Here is a 22504-nt window from a genome sequence, read left to right on the forward strand (position 1 = left end):
AAATATTCTGCCATGTGGTCTTGGCCTTGGACTGAGCACTGAGGTCTGTAAGTAGAAGATGCTGGCTCACCAGGTGTCTCGCTTGCTCCCAGGCTCTGTCCCAGATGTTGCCAGGGCTCAGAGCATTGGTAAAGTCCCTGAAACTGAGGCCCATGTCACTGTGGTTCCCAGTGTCCTCACTCACCAGCCTTGTCAGAAACAAACTGAGCAGAGATTTAGGTGAGAATGAGCTGGTTCTCCTCTGGTCCAACATGGTGAGCCAACCACACACATCCATCTCCCCTACTCCCCTCACTCTCTAAATTAAAAGAATCAAAAAGCAATAACCAACAATACCAGAAGGATGGCAAAATAGGAGAGAGTGGAGGATTCATTTCTGCAGGATTTGGAACCCAGAAAGAGACCAATGGGTGGTGACTTCCCCAAAGGATCAAAGAAAGTAAAATCCTTGTGCCTGCAGAGGAGCTACGCAGATGGAAAGCAAACCACTTGGTCCTGCCATCAGAGGAAGAGACCTGGCCCCCAAAGCACTAAGTACTCTGGAAGCCAGGGTGAGGTGTACCATAAACTTGTGAAAATCTATATAAAGAACAGTTGGATCTTCCAAGTTCCCACCCCCTCCACCCTAACCCCACCACCCCCAGCCATCCCAGGCACCCGGGCATCAAGCAGATCTCTCACCTCTGCAGGAGACGGGAGGTTTATTCTCTGGAGAAGATCAAGCAGAGGCTTCAGATCAGAGGTCAGGGATTAGGTATGAAGCCAAACACAAAGGATTAGATTAGAGGCCTATATACTAATCTGTGAGGCCATCAGATCCTACCTCACTCTCAGGAGCAGGCAGCCAGGAATACATGGGTCTTGGCAAGAAACAGGAAGATTATTCTCTAGAGGAAATTAACAAAACTTCCTAAGAGGAGATCCAATTATTGATGTTTAGAGGCTCCCCTACAATGTGGCTGGCTCACCATTTACTACATCCCAGAAAGAACCACCAGTGAAGAAGCCTTGCTGCCACCCACACAGGGCTTCTAACCAGCCTTAGTTATTTTCTCCAGTCCAAAACAGAGACACCAAAACAAGGATGGGGAAACAAAGAAGAGTGGGTGGAACCTCAAGAACCAAAACAAAAGAGAATTGGCCTAAAAGAAAACTTGAAAAGAGTAATCTCAGAGATAGAAAAGGTATAAAGGGACAAAGAATTAGCAAGATGTTTGGGATTTGGGGGAGTGGGGAAAGGAAATAGAAAAAAAATGACAACCAAAAATTTTAAAATCAGCGAAAGGAATAAATATAAAATCAAGAAAGTCTCCAAGAAAGTAGATTAAAGATTTAAAATATGAGAGAAACTATTGAGAAAACCAGGGTATCCACCAGAACAAAGTAAAAAGACTATAAGATATTCTCAGAGACAGTATATAAGAACTGATGAACTTTAGTTTCCAGATTTAAAGTCTACTGAGTACCCAGCACAATGAGGACTTTAAAAAGTACGCCTCATCATAATGTTTTAGAATATTGGGTTAAATAGGACATCCTAAAAACAAGGCATAGTACATTCAAAGGAATAAAGATCCAAAAGTCATCCCCCTCACCAATAACAAAGCTGGATGCTAGATAAGAGAGGACAGTGCTTTAAAAAGTCTTAGAGGAAGTGGTTTTCAGCCTAGGGTCTATAAATAACACCAATGAATCATACGGTAAAATAAAAATATCAGACACAGAGCTTAAATGTTTTTCATTTACCTACTCTCTCTATTAGAGGATGTATTTTGTCTAGTTGCAGGTGTAAACCAAAAAATATAAAGCCAAAAAGGAAGACATGGAAATCCAGAGAAGAGCAGAGCCAGCCCAAAATTAAGGGAAAAGGAAATTCCAGAACCATCTCCCTCAGCAGCCTTGTCAGCAGTGAGAACTGGTGGGACTCAAAAGAGGACTGAGGAGCGGAGAGCAATAGTGCCCTGCTTTGCTCAGTGGTAAGCTATATCAGCATATTTATCATAATAAACACTGACTGTTAGAACTATTCTGGAAGAATGAGGGGTGGTGATGTAGGGAACAATAGGTCTGAGTCTTCAAGTACCAACACAGGAGTGATTAGATCTCTGCCATGGAAAAAGAAGACAATGATCACAGCATTTAGGTTTATGGAGGAAAATATCAGAAAAAACATCTTCAAGAGGGGGTGGTCCAGTTGTTAGGATGTCACCTTCCAAACCAGGGGTTGCAGTTTCAAGCCCTAGTCCAGGAATAAGATGCCTTGTAACCAAAAAACCAAAAAATAAATTGGAAGCAATATTGCAACAAATTCAATAAAGACTTTAAAAATGGTCCACATCAAAAAATATATATATATATCTTGCAAAAAGAAAGGATGCGCGGGGACTGGACAATGTGTAGAAGGCTTCTGTTTTTCTTAATTTAGTCATGTCTAAATACATTACATTGATAAATATACAATTTAAATTAATTTTTTAAAAGTGAATTCAAACATAAGTCCATTTTCCATATACATAAGAATGATTAAAAGTCTCCATTTAATTCCATTATGATCCCTGAACATCACAACACAGGTGGTATCTCTCCTTCTTTTCCACAATTTACTGATCAGTTGCCCCATAGGAGTCATATCAGTTCTTAGGAAGATTTTATTTTTCTTTTTCCTCAGTGGCAAGAAGAAAAGAGTATTAGCTCAAAATATGTGAGGCCTAGTCAAGGCTATGGTTTTTCCTGTGGTCATGTATGGATGTGAGAGTTGGACTGTGAAGAAGGCTGAGCACCGAAGAATTGATGCTTTTGAACTGTGGTGTTGGAGAAGACTCTTGAGAGTCCCTTGGACTGCAAGGAGATCCAACCAGTCCATTCTGAAGGAGATCAGCCCTGGGATTTCTTTGGAAGGAATGATGCTAAAGCTGAAACTCCAATACTTTGGCCACCTCATGCGAAGAGTTGACTCATTGGAAAAGACTCTGATGCTGGGAGGGATTGGGGGCAGGAGGAGAAGGGGACGACAGAGGATGAGATGGCTGGATGACATCACTGACTTGATGGACATGGGTCTGGGTGAACTCCGGGAGATGGTGATGGACAGGGAGGCCTGGCGTGCTGTGATTCATGGGGTCGCAAAGAGTCAGACACGACTGAGCGACTGAACTGAACTGAACTGAAGTAAGGCAAAAGTGAGATTCCCAGCCCCCTGCTCCATCTTCCTACCTGATTGTATAGAACAAAATCAATAGGAAGCCAGTCCCCAGCTCCATTCAAGAGGTGACTAGGCTGCTGGCTAAGCAATGCATAGTTGTCTGTGTATATGAGTCTGAACTGGATGCTGGGAGCATCAGAATAAAGAAACAATGGAATCAAACTTCTCCCTCTTATCTTTCCCTTTGTCAGAAACATCAACAGGAAAATGGCCCCGGAAGACCCATCCCGTCCTCTTTCAGGTGGTGCCCAGTGTTGCTGAAACGCCTCCCCCCCGCCCCCCCGCATCCATAGAGGAAAATCACTGGACTGAAGCTTCTTCAGTCTCGAGAGGATCAGAGAGACATGCCATCACCCAAGAAAGCTAGAAAGAAGAACAAAGAAGGACCTCTCCAATGAGGAGAAGGGGCAACATACGATGAGATGGTTCGATAGCATCACCAACTCAATGGATGTGAGTTTGAGAAAACTCCAGAGATAGTGAAGGACAAGGAAGCCTGGAATGCTGCAATCCATGGGGTTGCAAAGAGTCAGACGCATCTTAGCAAATGAACAACAACACAATGAATTTTGATGATAAACCCATAGAGGAGGCAAAATGACAGCAAATAATGTTGAGGGAAGGATAAGGAGAAGAACAGTCTACAGAGCCAGCAAGCAATCACCTACTAATCTTATCCCCAACAGCCCCGACTAGACGTGAACCACTTAGTTAGAGGGAACAAAACATCTTCAGAACAAGCAATAAGGTTGGGCTATGAGGGTAGTAAAGAGGCCAGTCAAGGGCTCTGCCCAGTCCTGTGGTCAGACAGGGCAGAAGCCCCAGATCTCTCGGCAATATTCCCTATTAATAAGGCATTAAATTCTGTTCCCTTTTTCTGTTTCCCTCAGTCATGGAAATCCTGACCTCATGCCTCTGTCTCTGCTTTTGTATGGGTGATGCAAATAAGTTGGTTCACAAAACTAAAGAAACAAACCTAGAGGAATAAAAACTAAAGGAAATAAAAATAAATTATAAGGAGCACCCATTAAAGGCCCTTCAAAAGGATAAAACGATTTCAATTTTACTCTGTCTCACTCACTTCTCCTCACTCCCTCCCCAGATAGACCTGCATATCTATATATTTATACAGATTTTTTTTATTATTTAGTTAATATGAATTACAGGCCTCATGCTTCCTTCCTTCTAAATCCAAAATGAGGAAGCTTTCTCTTTTCTCTCGCTCCCTTTTTTCCTCCACTCCCCCTCACCAACACGATTTACATTCTCAATGTAATGTATTAAAAAGTTGACAGGGACGAAAGGATTCACACGATGTCTGCTAAGAAACCCAATTTCCATGATGAATTGCCCGAAGCCCCTGAATCACAAACCATTTTTTCCGCTGCTCAGAAGTTGGTTTTTTTTTTTTTTTTTAAATCTTCTTAAAGCCTCTTTCCTAATCTTCGGCTAGAAGAGATGGGTGAAAGGATTTTTTTTTTTCAAACTAAGGAAAGTATTAGCATCTTGGTTGTTGTGCATCAAATTTGAAAATGCAAGGTTAGTAATATTTCAAATCGGCCATGGTCCAAACCTCTTGATAAGTGAGTGTTCTCTTTCGTGTTCTCTCTCCCTCACTCTCTTCCCCACCCAACCCCCTGGTCTTATAGCTAGTAATAAGGAGGAGCTTCAGGAGAAAAGGAAAATTTAGAGTGATTCATCAAATATATACTCCTTTTTAGGAAGGTTATAGAATTCCAAATAAAAGATATCCAACTTTCCTAGAAATGGATGGCTCAACCATATCTAGGTGAAGGTTTCACAGGAAAACCCCAACCTCACTCATGGGACACATCCATCAATTCAGGAGCAGAGGCTGATTTCAGATCTGTGTGTACATCGTACTGAGTATATTCTCTCAAGACACTGCATTTGCCCAGAAGAGTTCACTGGGCTGCCCATTACCAGAGTGGTGAAGAGGGACACAGAGTCCATCTGAACTCTTGCTAAGGTTTTTGTACTTTGTGGGAAAAAAAATCACTCTTTCCCAAACATTCTGGAAATTTCAGCCTCTGCTGACTATCTTCTATTTCAACTACAATTTTTTCCTGTGTGCTATAAAGATGTCAGTCAGGTGTCCCTCTCACTCTGGGCAGGACTAGGCATTCTCTGCCACCCAAGCACTCTGCTTTTCCTAGGGTCCATTTCCCCAGAAAACTAACCAAAACAGACAAGGAACTAATAAAACCTTAATAGAATTAAATTACTTTTCTTTAAAGAACATATTTAACATCATTGTCCAGATGCTAAGTTATGTCTAACTCTTTACAACCCCATGGACTGGAGCCCACCAGGCACCTCTATCCATGGAATTTCTCAGGCAAGTATACTAGAGTGGGTTGCCATTTCCTTCTCCAGGATCAAACCAACATCTCCTGCATTGGCAGGTGAGTTCTTTACCACCAAGCCAGCAGGAAAGCCCAAACTGTGTGATTAGAGGTTTGAAATTTTTAGCACCCCCCCTCCCTTCTGGGGAGGAAAGAAGGGCTGGAGATTGAGTTGATCATCAATGGCCAGTGATGTAATCAACTGTGCATATAAAATGGAACCTCCATAAAAACCCTAAGCTACAGGGTTTGGAGACGTCAGCCAGTGAACACACTGAAGGGCAGGGAGGGTGGTGTTCCTGAGTTGTATTCCTTATGATAAATGGATAATGAAAAGTAAAACACTTTCCTAGGTTCTGTGAGCTGTTCTAGAAAATTACCAAACTTCAGGAGGGACCCCTCCAACTTTATAGCCAGAAGTACAGGACTTGTGATTGGAATTTGAAGGTGGGGGCAGTCTTCTGGGATGGAGCCCTTAACCTAGAGTCTGCACTAGCTCTGGATAGTTAATGCCAGAATTAAATTAAACTGTGTGACAATCAGCTGCTGTCTGCAGGGAATTGTTTGGTGTGGAAAACCCACACATTTGATGACAAAAGTGCTACAGGTAGAAAAAAAGAAAAAAAAATTCTGTGAAAGATAACATCAAAAGAAGGAGAGGAAAAGCCACTGCCTAGGAGAAAATACTTGCAAAAGATATACCTAATAAAGAACTGTTATCATGTTAAACATGCTTTTATCATAAGAGTCAAAAATTGTACTTCTTGGTATTTGTCCAAATGAGTTGAAAACTTATGTTTACACAAAAATCTGCACATGGGTGTTTATAGAAGCTTTATTCATAATTACCAAAACTTGGCAGCAACCAAGATGTCCTTCAATAGGGTGAATGGATAAATAAACTGTGGTACATCCAGATAATGAAATATTATTCAGTGCTAAACAGAAATGAGATATCAAGCCATGAGAGACATGAAGGAAACTTAAAGGTACATTCCTAAGTAGAAGAAGCCATACATAATATATGATACATACATACTATATGATTCTAACTATATGACATTCCAGAGAAGGCAAAACTCAAGAAACAATAAAATGATTAGGAGTTGCTGAAGAAGAGGGGGTAAGAAGGAATAGGCAAAGCACACAGGACTTTTAGGACAGTGAAACTGTTCTGTTTGATACTATATGTGGCATATATCATTATACACTGGTTAAAATCCACAGAATGTACAACACCAAGTGTACACCCTAATGTAAACTATGAACTTTGAGTGACATTGATGTATCAATGTGGATCTATCAATTGTAAAAAGTATACTACTGTTCAGGATGTTATCAGCAATCAGTGGAGAAACTAGTAGGACAGGGAGTATATGAGAGCTTTGTGCTTTCTGCTCAATATTGCTATAAACCTAAAACTTCTCTAAAAAATAAAGTCCATTTAAATGAGAAAAATTAATAATAATGAGTTGTACAAGGCTAGTGGTACTGTCTAATGTCAAAGCCTATGAAACTAGGACTTCCCTGTTGGTCCAGTGATTAGGAATCTGCTTTGCAGTGCAGGAGACATGGGTCTGATCCCTGGTTGGAGAACTAAGATCCCACTTATCATGGAGAAACTAAGCCCATGTGCTGCAACTAGAGAGTCCCTGTGCCACAGTGGAATATCCCACACACAGCCAAATGAATAAATAAATAAATTTTTAAAAGCCTATGGAACTGTGAATTGTGTTAAAACCACATAGCAAAGATACAAATGGTTACAATTCAGAGGTCACATAATCACATAGTGACAGGCATAGGAAAAATTTAAAACGGAGTACATTTGATATGGATTCATCTTTAATGAAGTAAAATGGAGGAAACAGTTTGACTGTTTTGAAATTAGCCTTCCTCCATAATTTAAAGAGACTTCCCTGGTGATTCAGACAATAAAAAAACTGCCTGCAATGTGAGAGACCCGGGTTTGATCCGTGGGTCAGGAAGATCCCCTGGAGAAAAGAATGGCAACCCACTCCAATATTCTTGCCTGGAGAAGTCCATGGACAGAGGAGCCTGGCAGGTACAGTCCATGATGTCACAAAGCATCACAAAGAGCCAGACACAACTGAGTGATTAAAGTAGATAAAATTGAAAAGGGAAAAGTTATCAGATAGAAGTAAATAATCTATTAGAAAAAAGAAAAGGAAGATCTCGCCTTATAAGAAATTGGTAAGTCTGTTCACTGTTCATGGGATAATAAGAAAGAAAGATTCCCCACCACGGCCAAGAAATGACCTCATAGAATGGAAGTTCCTTGAGAAGAGGGACACTTTTTCATTTACTGTTGTATCACTAGTGCCTAGAATAGTGGCTGCTGCTGCTGCTGCTAAGTCACTTCTGTTGTGTCTGACTCTGTGCAACCCCATAGACAGCAGCCCACCAGGCTCCTCTGTCCCTGGGATTCTCCAGGCAAGAACACTGGAGTGGGTTGCCATTTCCTTCTCTAAGAATAGTGGTTAGCACCCAATAAATGTTTGTTAAATAAATAATTTCATAAATCAAAAGGCTAGAGTTGAGCAGATATATTGTGAGATAGAAACAAGGTGCTACAAAGATAATCACCAGTGCCCCCAGTAAAGAAAAAAAAATGTGTATGATTCGTGGTTCAATAATTGTAAAAAGAAATCTAATTTTCAATAATTTAACCAAAGAAGTTTTCTTGTTGTTATCATAATCTGATGACGAAGATTGTAGAGACAATTCTGCTCCACATAGCTATTCAAGGAATCATCACTCAAGATGATTCAAGACTCTCATCACTTCAAGAGTCTCAGAGTCCTCCATTAAGTCCTCTGTATCCATCTGGTGACAATGGAAAAGCAAATACATGGAAGATCAATGTAGGTTTATTAAGGGGTCAGGGTTTGAAGAGACATCTATCATTTCTGGCCACTTCTTTGTTGGCCAGGACTCAGTCAGAGTTCCCATGTAACTGCAAGAGTTACTGGAAAATGTCCTGTAGCTGCAACCAACTAGGTAAGCAGCATGCTGGAGCATCACGGAGGCAATTGCAGATAGGAGAAAGATTAATACTTGTTTTCTTGGTCAGTGTCTGTGTCTGTCAAGAAAGAGAGAGAGAAAAACCAAAGTCAATAATTCATTCAAGGTAGAAACTTTTGTTTGAGATTCTCCTTATATTAATTTGGGATCCCAAAGAGATATACCTTTAGGGAAAGAAAATCAGATCTAGCTAGACCTACCTGCTGGGAATGGTAGGAAGAGCTTCCTAGATAATCAGATCAGAAGGGGATCAAAGAAGCTCTCTCTGGTAGGTCTTAGCTGTAGACAAGACTTATCTGCACTTACATTTTGAGTTTATCTTTGTGTACGATGTTGGGAAGTGTTCTAATTTCATTCTTTTACACTTAGCAGTCCAGTTTTCCCAGCACCACTTACTGAAGAGGCTTTCTTTGCCCCATTGTATATTCTTGCCTCCTTTGTCAAAAATAAGGTACCCATAGGTGCATGAGTTTATCTCTGGGCTTTCTATCTTGTTCCATTGGTCTATATCTCTGTTTTTGTGCCAGTATCATACTCTCTTGATGACTGTAGCTTTGTAGCATAGTCTGAAGTCAAGAATGTTGATTTCTCCAGCTAGAGGGGTGGGATAGGGAGGGAGGTGGGATGGAGGTTCAAGAGGGAGGGGATGTATATATACCTATGGCTGATTCATGTTAATATTTGGCAGAAACCAACACAATACTGTAAAGCAATTATCCTTCCATTTAAAATAAATAATTTTTTTTTTTAAAAAGACTTATCTGCAGTCAGGTTCTTCAAGAAGACACTGAGCCAAGGATTCCATGAAGCTGATATGTTAAGAAATTACTCTCAGGAAAAAACTGATGACTGAGAGGTAGGATAGAGAAAAGAAAGAAGCCAACCTAGGGTGAGAAAATTCAGGTGAGTTCCAGCTTCAGCCTGATTTTTAGGGAGTTCTAAAGTATAAACGGCATATCACAGATTTTCTCATCTCCAGGCAAGGGATCTTGGCTTTTGTACTCCCCCACCAATTATTCATTGGCGATAGGCTTTCTTGAGGGGATGTAAACCAGTTATTTCTGGGCATGTGTGCATGCTAAGCTGCTTCAGTTGTGTCCCACTCTTTGCAATTCCATGCACTGTAGCCTGCCAGGCTCCTCTGTCCATGGGATTCTCTAGGCAAGAGTACTGGACTGGGTTGCCATGCCCTCCTCCAGGGGATCTTCCCAACTCAGGGATAGAACTCTCATCTCAAACATCTCCTTCATTGGCAAGTGGATGATTTACCACTAGTGCCACCTGGGAAGCCCAGTTATTTCTGTACCAATCAGGTATTAGTTATGGGCAACCCTGAGGGTAAGAACTCCCAGAAAATTCCTGCTATCTCAGTGTGCAGGATGGATCCAATAGTCCAAGGTCCAATGGCAATCCTCTGAATAATGTTTCAGGTACTAGCTATTAGCAGAAAGGCATAACAACACTCTGGGATAAACACACAGGACCAATGATAGGGATTGGAGGGAGTTAATTGAGACATCAACAGTGTCTCCTATAGACCCTCATGCACAACTGGACTCCAACTCTCCCATTTTCTGGGTGAGTCAGAAATCCTTGAACTTGGTGGTCCCAAAGAGTAGAGCACCTAGGTCCCTGGAAGTAGCTAGCATAAGGCTTCTCTGGAGGAGGGCACACCTATTCTACATAGTAGGGAAATCCCACAAATAAGTTTTGAAAAACAATGTCCAGCAATCAATCAGAAATTACCAGGCATACAAGAATATACTATAATATATATTAGAACTAAGAAAACCCACAGAAAGCAGAAATAGATACATACAAACTTCAAATTTTGCAACTAATAGACACAATTTGCTAAGATTCTTACTACAGTTATTTATTATGCTTAAAAATATAAATGACAGTTTTGAAAATATCTGAAGGAAACAGAAGACTATAAAAATATCACAACTGATCTAGAAAAAAATGAAATAGGGCTTCTAGATATAAAAATATAATAGCCAAAATTGTAAACTCAGAAGAAAAAAAGGGAAAGGGACAGAGGTAATTTGTAAAGAGAATATGGCTAGGAATTCTAAGAACTGATTCAAGAGTTTAATCTACAGATTCAAGGATCTCAAGCAAGATAAAGGAAAAGAAATTTACTCCTTAGAAAAATCATAGAAAATTTGAAGAAAACAAATATATATAATGTTAAATGTGACTAGTGAAAATGAAAAGTTGACCTTCAAAAGAGAAAAACTGAGACCAACAATTGACTTCTGAGTACAAGAATGAAAGCTAAAAGATAACTGAGGATGTCTTTCCAAATTTCTGAAGGGTAAAAAAAAAAAACTGCAACCTCAAATTTTCTAGCCAACAAAAATATCTTTTACGAGAGAAGAGAAAGACATCTCAGAAAATATAGAAAAATTTCATCAGCAGTAGACCCTCACTGAAAAACATGTTAAAGATGTCCTGTGAGCAGTAATCCCAGATTAAAGGTCTGAGACACAAGAAAGTATGAAGTGGAATTGAGTGGAACTACTGGGAATTGTAAGTAAACACTGATGCCATGAATAAAAATGCCTATAGAGTTTAAATTTTAAAAGGCATTATTACCAGATAGTAATAATGTATATGCCAAAAGTATGATGAATGGAGAGTTCCCCAGCGGTTTAGTGGTTAGAATTTGTTGTGTTCACTGTAGAGGCCTGGATTCAATCCCTGGTCAGAGAACTGAGATCCCACAAGACACACAGTGTGTGTGTGGGGTGGGGCAGGGAATAAAAAAAGATATGATAAGCAGAATCATAGAATGTTAAGACACTATTTGAAAGATGGAGAAAATTTTTAACTCTTTCAAGATTTAAATACTCATTTCATAATTTCTCGGGAAAGTTTTAAAAGAATAAACACAGAGTATATAATACCCTCCCTGCAAAACAAGAAGAAGCAGAATAACAAAAGAGTTAAAATTTAGGAAAAAAAAGAAATAAACATGAAATTGATACATAAAATATATACCATAAAAATTCCAATATATTAATAATTTTGGTGAATATAAATCAACAAAGTTTCAACTAAAGAAAAATGACTGGAAAATATATAAAACCCAACTATATACTTTTTATAAAAACAAAATAAAAGAATACAGAAAACAAAAGTAAAAGTATGAAAATATTAATAAACAGAAATATGGGATAGCTGTATTAATATCAGACAAAATAGAATTTAAGGCAAAATCATTCCTGAAGATAAGGACAATCTCCTCAAAATAATAACAAGGTTCAATTCATGGAAAAAAATAATTTTCAGTTTATATACATTTGTAAGGTGGCCTAAAGTAAAGAATATGAAATTTAACAGGTAGAAAAGTCAATATCCACAAATCGTGACTATTTCAATACTCCTCTTTCAGTGTTTGATAGAATATGCTGATCTATAAATCGAAGAAAGTAGGGAAAACCACTAGACCATTCAGGTATGACCTAAATCAAATCCCTTATGATTATACAGTGGAAGTAAGAAATAGATTTAAGGGACTAGATCTGATAGATAGAATGCCTGATGAACTATGGACTGAGGTTCGTGACATTGTACAGGAGACAGGGATCAAGACCATCCCCATGGAAAAGAAATGCAAAAAAGCAAAATGGCTGTCTGGGGAGGCCTTACAAATAGCTGTGAAAAGAAGAGAAGCGAAAAGCAAAGGAGAAAAGGAAAGATATAAGCATCTGAATGCAGAGTTCCAAAGAATAGCAAGGCGAGATAAGAAAGCCTTCTTCAGCAATCAATGCAAGGAAATAGAGGAAAACAACAGAATGGGAAAGACTAGAGATCTCTTCAAGAAAATTAGAGATACCAAGGGAACATTTCATGCAAAGATAGGCTCGATAAAGGACAGAAATGCTATGGACCTAACAGAAGCAGAAGATATTAAGAAGAGGTGGCAAGAATACACAGAAGAACTGTACAAAAAAGATCTTCATGACCAAGATAATCATGATGGTGTGATCACTCACCTAGAGCCAGACATCCTGGAATGTGAAGTCAAGTGTGCCTTAGAAAGCATCACTGCGAACAAAGCTAGTGGAGGTGATGGAATTCCAGTTGAGCTATTCCAAATCCTGAAAGATGATGCTGTGAAAGTGCTACACTCAATATGCCAGCAAATTTGGAAAACTCAGCAGTGGCCACAGGACTGGAAAAGGTCAGTTTTCATTCCAATCCCAAAGAAAGGCAATGCCAAAAAATGCTCAAACTACTGCACAATTGCACTCATCTCACATGCTAGTAAAGTAATGCTCAAAATTCTCCAAGCCAGGCTTCAGCAATATGCGAACCGTGAACTTCCAGATGTTCAAGCTGGTTTTAGAAAAGGCAGAGGAACCAGAGATCAAATTGCCAACATCCACTGGATCATGGAAAAAGGAAGAGAGTTCCAGAAAAACATCTATTTCTGCTTTATTGACTATGCCAAAGCCTTTGACTGTGTGGATCACAATAAACTGTGGAAAATTCTGAAAGAGATGGGAATACCAGACCACCTGACCTGCCTCTTGACAAACCTATATGCAGGTCAGGAAGCAACAGTTAGAACTGGACATGGAACAACAAACTAGCTCCAAATAGGAAAAGGAGTACGTCAAGGCTGTATATTGTCACCTTGCTTATTTAACTTCTATGCAGAGTACATCATGAGAAATGCTGGGCTAGAAGAAGCACAAGCTGTAATCAAGATTTCTGGGAGAAATATCAATAACCTCAGATATGCAGATGACACCACCCTTATGGCAGAAAGCAAAGAACTAAAAAGCCTCTTGAAGAAAGTGAAAGAGGAGAGTGAACAAATTGGCTTAAAGCTCAACATTCAGAAAATGAAGATCATGGCATCCAGTCCCATCACTTCATGGCAAATACATGGGGAAACAGTGGAAACAGTGTTAGACTTTATTTTGGGGGCTCCAAAATCACTGCAGATGGTGACTGCAGCCATGAAATTAAAAGATGCTTGCTCCTTGGAAGAAAAGCTATGACCAACATAGACAGCATATTAAAAAGCAGAGACGTTACTTTGCCAACAGAGGTCTGTCTAGTTAAAGCTATGGTTTTTCCAGTAGCTATGTATGGATGTGAGAGTTGGACTGTAAAGAAAGCTAAGTGCTGAAGAATTGATGCTTTTGAACTGTGGTGTTGGAGAAGACTCTTGAGAGTCCCTTGGACTGCAAGGAGATCCAACCAGTCCATCCTAAAGGAAATCAGTCCTGAATATTCATTGGAAGGACTAATGCTGAAGCTGAAACTCCAACATTTGGCCATCTGATGCAAAGAACTGACTCATTTGAAAAGACCCTGATGCTGGGAAAGATTGAAGGCGGGAGGAGAAGGGGATGACAGAGGTTGAGATGATTGGATGGCATCACCAACTGAATGGACATGAGTTTGAGTAAGCTCTGGGAGTTGGTGATGGGCAGGAAGGCCTGACATGCTGCAGTCCATAGGGTCGCATAGAGTCGGACATGACTGAGCAACTGAACTGAACTGAACTGAACAGATAATAGAAGAATTAATAATGGAAACTTGAAAACAGAGCTAAATGACAATGAAAATACTATAACACTGAAACCTATAGCAAGTATTAGCACGACCCAGAGGGATGGTGTGGGGAGGGAGGAGGGAGGAGGGTTCAGGATGGGGAACACATGTATACCTGTGGCAGATTCATTTTGATATTTGGCAAAACTAATACAGTTATGTAAAGTTTAAAAATAAAATAAAATTAAAAAAAATAAAAAATAAAAATAAAATTAATTTATTAGTAAAGAAAAATATTAATCAGTTAAGCATCATCTCAAAAAGTTAGGGAAAGAAGGGGAGAAAGGGAATAACAGAAATCAGTGAAATCTAAAGCAAACAAAAAAGAGAAAGGAAAAACAGTCAAAATTGATCCTCTAGAATAAGAGATAACACAGATAACTAACAGCAGGAATGGAAAGGAAATCAGTTCAGATGCTGAAGATTTCAAACAGATAAGAAAAGTTTATGAACAATTAATTAATGTCTATTAATTTGAAAAAGTAAATGAAATGAACACAGTGGCACACCTGGCATGTTTGATACACAGAGCAGAGCATTTTTAACACCCTCAACTTCTGTTCAACAATATTGTTTTCAAGACTACACATGTAATAAAACAAATAATAATGGCCAGAAAAAAAAAAACGGTAAAATTTTCTTTTATTGAACTCCATATGCTAATGTGCACACATAGACACATACCAAGAAAAACTGTTTTAATAAAATAAATATTATCATAAAAGATGAAGAAAATAATAGTCTTTTTCTTCTTTTCCAGCCAAATCATGCACCATGAAGAATAGTTCCCTGACCAAGGATCAAACCCATGTCCCTGTAATGGAAGCATGGAGTCCTAACTTCTGGACTTAACCAGGTAAGTCCGTAGAGTAATACTTTTGCATTGCCTGAATGTATTTTTAAATGGAAAATACTTATACTTACATACTGATCCATCACAATAATAAACACAAACAATATAATTTTTATTTTTGAGTGAGTCTTCTGAATGTTTGTCAATGACTTCATCAAAATTGATCTTGTTGACATATTCATGCCCATGGGCAGTCAACCCAGATTTGTCAATTTCTCTTAACTTAGAGTTGAGCAGAAGATACTTTTTATTAATTTTAATTTTGAAAACTACATTTTAAATGAAGAAACTGATACACAGTTAGGAAAAGCCTTAAACACAATAAGCACGGTCAAAATTCATAAAAATATCACTTCACAATAAAGTCCAGAAACAGCAATACTGTTCATGCCTTTGTTCTTGGGAACCATTCTAGCTGCTTTCAAACATCTGTAAAGAGGTTATCAAATTCAAGTGGTCACAGAATGACAGAGTTTATGTAACCCCAGTTCCATTTTTTTGTCTTTGCAATCACTGCACTATGGTTGTTAATTACTTAGATCCAGGAACATGTAGTACACCCCAGGGGTTGGAGAAATAATCTGCACGCAAAGCAGGCACTCTCAAATGATTCCCAGCCGTTACAACCTGACTCTCAAAACAAAGGTGTGTAGCTGGGTGCAAGTGTGTTAAGAGCCAACCCTATCATTGAGAATCCTCCAAATTAACTTCCAGGTAGAAAATAGTGATTTTTAAAGAATAAGTTTTGTAAAAGTGCCAGTTTGAAACTCATATATAGATATAATTAAAATGCAACAGAAATCTCAGCTATTTTTTTTTACCAACAACCAACAGAAGATTGAGAGGAGGGTTGGAATAGCTGACAGTTTCACTGATTTCATGGTCATCTTAAAATTCTCTGCAGAGAATTGTAGAGAATGTATGTAATTCTCCTTTATCGCATACATCTAGGGTGCCTGCTCCCAATCATCCTGATCTTGGTACTAAATGGACAAATTCCTAGAAAACTAAAACTTATCAAATCTCTCGGTCATATATGAATGAACACACGTACATGAATATTCATAGTAGTGCTGTTCATAATCGCCCAGCATATGGTATAGTCATATGGTAGAATACTACATATCCGAATCCTGTTTCTTTTCTTTCTAGCACCTAACACAACTTGTTACAGGATCAGTGTTCATTGCTTGTTGTTTAGTCGCTCAGTCATGTCCAACTCTCTTGCAACCACATAGACTGCCAGGTTGCTCTGTCCATGGAATCTTCCAGGCAAGAATACTGAAATGGGTTGCTATTTCTTTCTCCAGCTGATTGCTTACTCTTGTTTATTGCCCACTTTCCCTCACTCGTTGGTAAACTCCAAAAGGGCAAGCAACAAGTCCCAGTTTTCATGTAGCACCCAACCTGGTGCCTGTGACACCGTCAGCACTCACAAGTCATTTCATGCTTAAATGAAAGATGAATAGTTACAGTTGAGCTCTGCTTGTCTAGAAACCATTCTGTCACTTTGAGGTGACTTTGTTGCAATATACTATGTACTCATCTTTTTGTTTCATCCTCAGAAAAAAAAACACTTCTCTCAATTCCAAAATCCTAGAGGACCCTCACTCGAATACTGATAACATAGGCAATGATGGATGTGGAACTAATTTACTCTGAGGACATTGGACATCTAACATGGGTCAGAATATTACAAAATTTATTAGTATTTATTGAGTGCTTACTATTTGTAGGCGCAACCCTAAGAGTCTCAATATTCACAGCCACCATGTGAGGTAGATGCTAGTATTATTACTATTCTGCAGATGGGGAAACTGAGGTACAAAGCAGCTTTTCAAAACTCATGCAGCTGGGTAACTGGTGGGGCTGGATTCAGATCCAACAGACCACACTGTGCTATGCTGCATCAAACACTCAGGGTTGTAACTAAGAGTATTAATTGCAACTCACAGTGTAAATTGGTTGGCAGGTTGAACAGCATGGCATGGGTTTTGTGGTGAACAGAAGACTGAGCTGCTGATGGGCACCACATGGGGCCTGTGAAGCCCGGCTGCAGAAAGCCAGTGCCCACATGGGCTTCCAATAAAGAACCCTTCAGATAGCAACTTCTTCCTATGCTGGGTAATCGCAGGATTTACCTGGAGGAGCCAGGATTGCATCTCTTGTGATCCTGGCTGGGGGCTCAGAGTGCCTGTTGCTACTGGAGTCATCTATAATTAGAGGATTAAACCTGCTCACATTTGGACTGGCTGCAGGCGTCCTTGACAAGCATCAGTCTTACTGATGGGTATGGATGTCTGCGTGGTTTGTGGCTCCACGTACAGATGGCTAGAACTTCAGAAAAATAAACTGCAGAAACCTTTCAAGTTTTCACCTCTGCCTGCTCACACTTTTATTCCCTTTTTTGTACATTTTATGCACTAGAGGTATATGGCCACCCTTCCTTCCTCTGCCACCCTGCAGACTAGCTGCAGAGCAACATCTGTACAGCTCAGTTGCACTGCCCTGGGTGACATGCCATCTAGGAACATGGTCATTCACATCCTAAGTTTTTTTGGCACAAGAAAAGCATCAGGGATCTCTTCCAAAGCTTCACTTCCTCTCACTGGCTCCTGAGCTGAGGCTGGTGGTCTGCATTCTGCCCTCAGGCTGTAAGCCCCTCCACTAGGTCCCCAAAAGTACTTATCCTCAGCTCCCAGTCTTTCTGACCTCCCTGCTGGGAAGCTATTGGAATATTATCAAATTACAACATGTTTATCACCAAAACATCAGACAAAATTAATGTACACTAAAGAGAAAGTCCCCATTTTACCCATACCCAAGAGATGACCACTGTGATTAGCATGGTACCTATATTCACAAAACCCTTCAAAGCATCTAAAATAGATAGGTAATAGATAGATAGATCAGAGAAGGCAATGGCACCCCACTCCAGTACTCTTGCCTGGAAAATCCCATGGACAGAGGAGCCTGAAAGGCTGCAGTCCATGAGGTTGCTAAGAGTCGGGCACGACAGAGCGACTTCACTTTCACTTTTCACTTTCATGCATTGGAGAAAGAAATGGCAACCCACTCCAGTGTTCTTGCCTGGAGAATCCCAGGGACGGGGGAGCCTGGTGGGCTGCCGTCTTTGGGGTCGCACAGAGTCGGACGCGACTGAAGCGACTTAGCAGCAGCAGCAGATAGATAGATAGATAGATACACATCAACAAATTGTAAGAAATTGTTTCTACTATATTATTATCTAATTTGCTTAATAATATGTTATGGACATTTGACTGTGTCAGGAATTTTTGAAAGACTGATTTACCTTATCCCATTAATGGCTGCATAGTATTTCACAATCCAAAAGCAAACCCATTTCAGTGAAGAGAATCATCATCCTTTTAGATAAAAACTAGCTGTCTTCCCTGACATCTCCCCAAATTCAAACATTTACCAACTTCTGGTGAATTCGTTTCTTAAATTCACTCAAGTGCAGCCCTCTTCTCATCTCTACCACCACCGCTTGAGTCTAAGTTACCATTTTTTTTCACCTAAACTTCTGCAACTATCTCTCAATAGGTCCCTTTTCAAATTATAAATCTGATCACGTCATCAATCCCCAGCCCCTCTTGCTTTAAAAGCATTGTAATAGCTTCTTTTGCTCTTGAGATAGGGACAAGATGCCATAGCATGGCCCAGGGGCCCTCATGTGCACATGTAAAATTTTGCTGGTCATCACCTGCACTCCAAAAAGGTAAGCCAGGGTACACCACCACCAGTGGTATCTGAAAGTATGAGTGAGAAAGAGAAATGTTTTTTTAAAATGCCTCTCCTCTACCCTCCCACCACCATCCTATACCAAAAAAAAAAAAAAAAAACCCTCCCAGGGCCTAAATATTGATTTAGCTAGCATGATGTCTTTACATCCATAAAATAAAAATGACTTGAGGCAATGTCAAATTAATAGAGAAAATGCTGCAGTAGCTTCAGCTCTGCCAGCAGTGTTACCTCACAAAGGCTCAGTTGGAAGGTAATTACAAACCATGGAATCTGGGACCTCCTGTAGACGTGAAGGAGGGAAAGTCGGCTTGGCTACTGAGCATTTCCAATTTCAGTATTTCTCAGACAGACAGCTGGGAGCTGCCATCTGGTTTGTGAAGGGAGGTCTCTGGACGGTGCTTTCTTCAATCTGGAAAAGTACTTGCTGTTCACTTCCTGTTTTCTGGATCACTCTGAGGCCACACCTTCCCCACACATTTTCTCCAGAGTGAATTCTTAACCAATGCTCAGCAAATTGTGAGGGCTCTAATCTAAGAGTAGAGTCACACTTTGAACCCATGTTAATTCTGGATTCTGGTTCAACCCCAACGTGGTATTGCCTAATTATTCACATTTTTTTATGCAAGCCACAGAAAAAAGTAACAGCTTAAAATGTTCCCCAACCTAGCTGCCATGTTTCATTCATTCATTCCCTCATGAGTTTGATAAAGAACAGTGGGATGCATATCACGTGCCAGACACTGAGTAAAGGGCCAAAAAATTTAACAAAGAAAAAGATAGAAACAAATTCTTTCTCCTGAGGACTGCAGCCTAGAAATATAATGCATGAGGTGAATAGGATCCCAAGACAATGCATTGTCAAACCCAAATCTATGTGCCCAATGCACAGTAAGGGCAAACTAACCAAAACGTAGGAGTCTGGAGCAGAGAAGGGTTTATGGCAAGGGCCAAGCAAGGTTCAAACTATCATACTATTGTGATCATTTTACATGCTAGCAAGGTAATTCTCAAAATCCTTCAAGCTAGGCTTCAACATATGAACCGAGAACTTCCAGATGTACAAGCTGGATTTAGAAAAGACAGAGAAACCAGAGATTAAATTGTCAACACCCATTGGATCATAAAAAAAGCAAGAAAACTCCAGAAAAAAAAATCTACTTCTGCTTCTTTGACTACGCTAAAGCATTTATGTGTATCACAACAAACTGTGGGAAAGTCTTAAAGAGATGGGAATACCATACCACCTTACCTGCCTCCTGAGAAACATGTATGCAGGTAAAGAAGCAACAGTTAGAACTGGACATGGAACAATGGACTGGTTCAAAATTGGGAAAGGAGTGTCAAGGCTGTATATTGTCACCGTGCTTATTTAACTTCTATGCAGAGTACATCATGCAAAATGCCACTCTGGATGAATCACAAGCTGGAATCCATATTCCCGGAAGAAATACCAAATATATATATATAAAATAGATATAGATATCATATATATATCAAATATATATTATTATTCTAAAATATATATTCCATATAATATAAGCTGGAATCCATATTCCTGGAAGAAATATCAAATATATATATATCAAATATATGTATTTATAAATTTATTATAAATACATTTTTATATATTATAAAATTTATATATAAATTATATTTATATATATTACATTTATATATTATATTTATATATAAATTATAAAATTTTTATATATATAAAAATTTATATATAAATATGTGTGTATTTATAAATATATTATAAATATATATATTTGATATATATTATATATATATATTTGGAATATATATTTCAAATATATATATATATATAAGCTGGAATCCATATTCCTGGAAGAAATATCAAATATATATATCAATATATGTCAAATATATATATATATATCAAATATCATGCAGATGATTAACACCCTAATGAAAGAAAGTGAAAAGAAATTAAATAGCCTCTTGATGAAGGTGAAAGAGGAGAGTGAAAAAGCTGGCTTAAAACTCAACATTCAAAAAATGAAGATCATGGCATCCAGTTCCATCACTTCATGGCAAATAGATGAGAAAACAATGGAAACAGTGAGAGACTTTATTTTCTTGGACTCCAAAATCACTGTGGACAGTGAATGCAGCCATGAAATTCAAAAATGCTTGCTCCTTGGAAGAAAAGCTATGACAAACCTAGACGGCATATTAAAAACAGAGACATCACTTTGCTGACAAAGGTCCATATAGTCAAGGCTATGGTCTTTCCAGTAGTCATGTATGAATGTGAGAGTTGGACCATAAGGAAGGTTGGAGAAGACTCTTGAGAGTCCCTTGGGGAGCAAGGAGATTAATCCTAATTTGATCAATCAATCAAACCAGTCAATCCTAAAGGAAATCAACCCTGAATATTCATTGGAAGGACTGATGCTGAAGCTGAAGCTCCAATACTTTGGCCACCTGATGTGAAGAGCCAACTCGTTGGAAAAGACCCTGATGCTGGGAAAAATTGAGGGCAGGAGGAGACTGGGCCAACAGAGGATGAGATGGTTGGATGGCATCCTCAGCTCAATGGTCATGAGTTTGAGCAAATTCCAGGAGATGGTGAAGGACGGGGAAGCAGTCCATGAGGTCACAAACAGTTGGACACGACTTAGAGACTGAACAATGACAAGCAAGGAGAACAAGTGACTCGGGCTCAAAAAGCCCAAACTCACTGATGGTTCAGGGGAAAGAATTTTTATAGGCAAAATTTGAGAAGGTTGCTGTATATTTGCCCTTCCTCTGATTGGTTGGTGATGAAATAACAGAGTAGTGTTACAAGAATCACAATCATCAGCCAACCAGTCTCCACCCAGTCTGGGGTCCACATTCTTGTGCTCAGCCTGAAGTTACCATCCTCCACCTGGGGGGGCCTTAGTTACTGTAGAAGAACTCAGAGATATATATCAGATGGTTATGTATATCCTTTGAGGAGGAACTAGGACCCTGACCCATGGCTGCACTATCATTTGTAAACTGCCTTTCCATTGTTTCTGAGTCCCCTCATTCCTCTAATCAGTAACTGTTTGAATCTGTTCTTTGGAACTCAGGAACGGTCTAGGAGGCTGAAACCTTTTTCCTACAAACAAGAAATGAGGGAGACAGAAACTCTTTTATACCTGTTTTGTACAAATGGGTCATTTCTGACTTTTATTCAAGACCTCATTTCTGTCTTCAACATTTAACTTCAGTTCTCACCCTGAGTTACCCACAGAGTCTAACCTGTGCCTTCCTAGAAATAACCTTCTCAAACATGATACAATCTTCTCAATTTAATACTTTTTTATTTCAGGATCTTCGGACTGTTATGCTTGTCCACTTTTAAAAAGAAATCTTCCTCGTCCCTGTGGTAAATTAAATTATTGACCCAAGTCTTCACTCCTCTTTGCATTCATCCTCTTTGTCCAGGGACTTTGTGGTTCCTCCCACTGGAGAACCTTGACCTTGAACTCAGTTGTTACTGAGTCCAAGCTCACTCTGCTTGCCATAAGACAGGCCAATAAATTGGGAGACAAAGTGTTGAGACAAGGAATCACAACTTTACTCAGAAAGCCAGCAGACCAAGAAAATGGTGGACTAGCGTTTCCAAAAAAACACCCATCTTATCAGTCTGGATACCAATCTCTTTTATAGAACAGAGAGGGGGAGGAAGTGAGGAAGTAA

This window comes from Bubalus kerabau, chromosome 2 (genome assembly GCF_029407905.1).
Source record: "Bubalus kerabau isolate K-KA32 ecotype Philippines breed swamp buffalo chromosome 2, PCC_UOA_SB_1v2, whole genome shotgun sequence".
In the NCBI taxonomy this organism is placed as follows: Eukaryota; Metazoa; Chordata; class Mammalia; order Artiodactyla; family Bovidae; genus Bubalus; species Bubalus kerabau.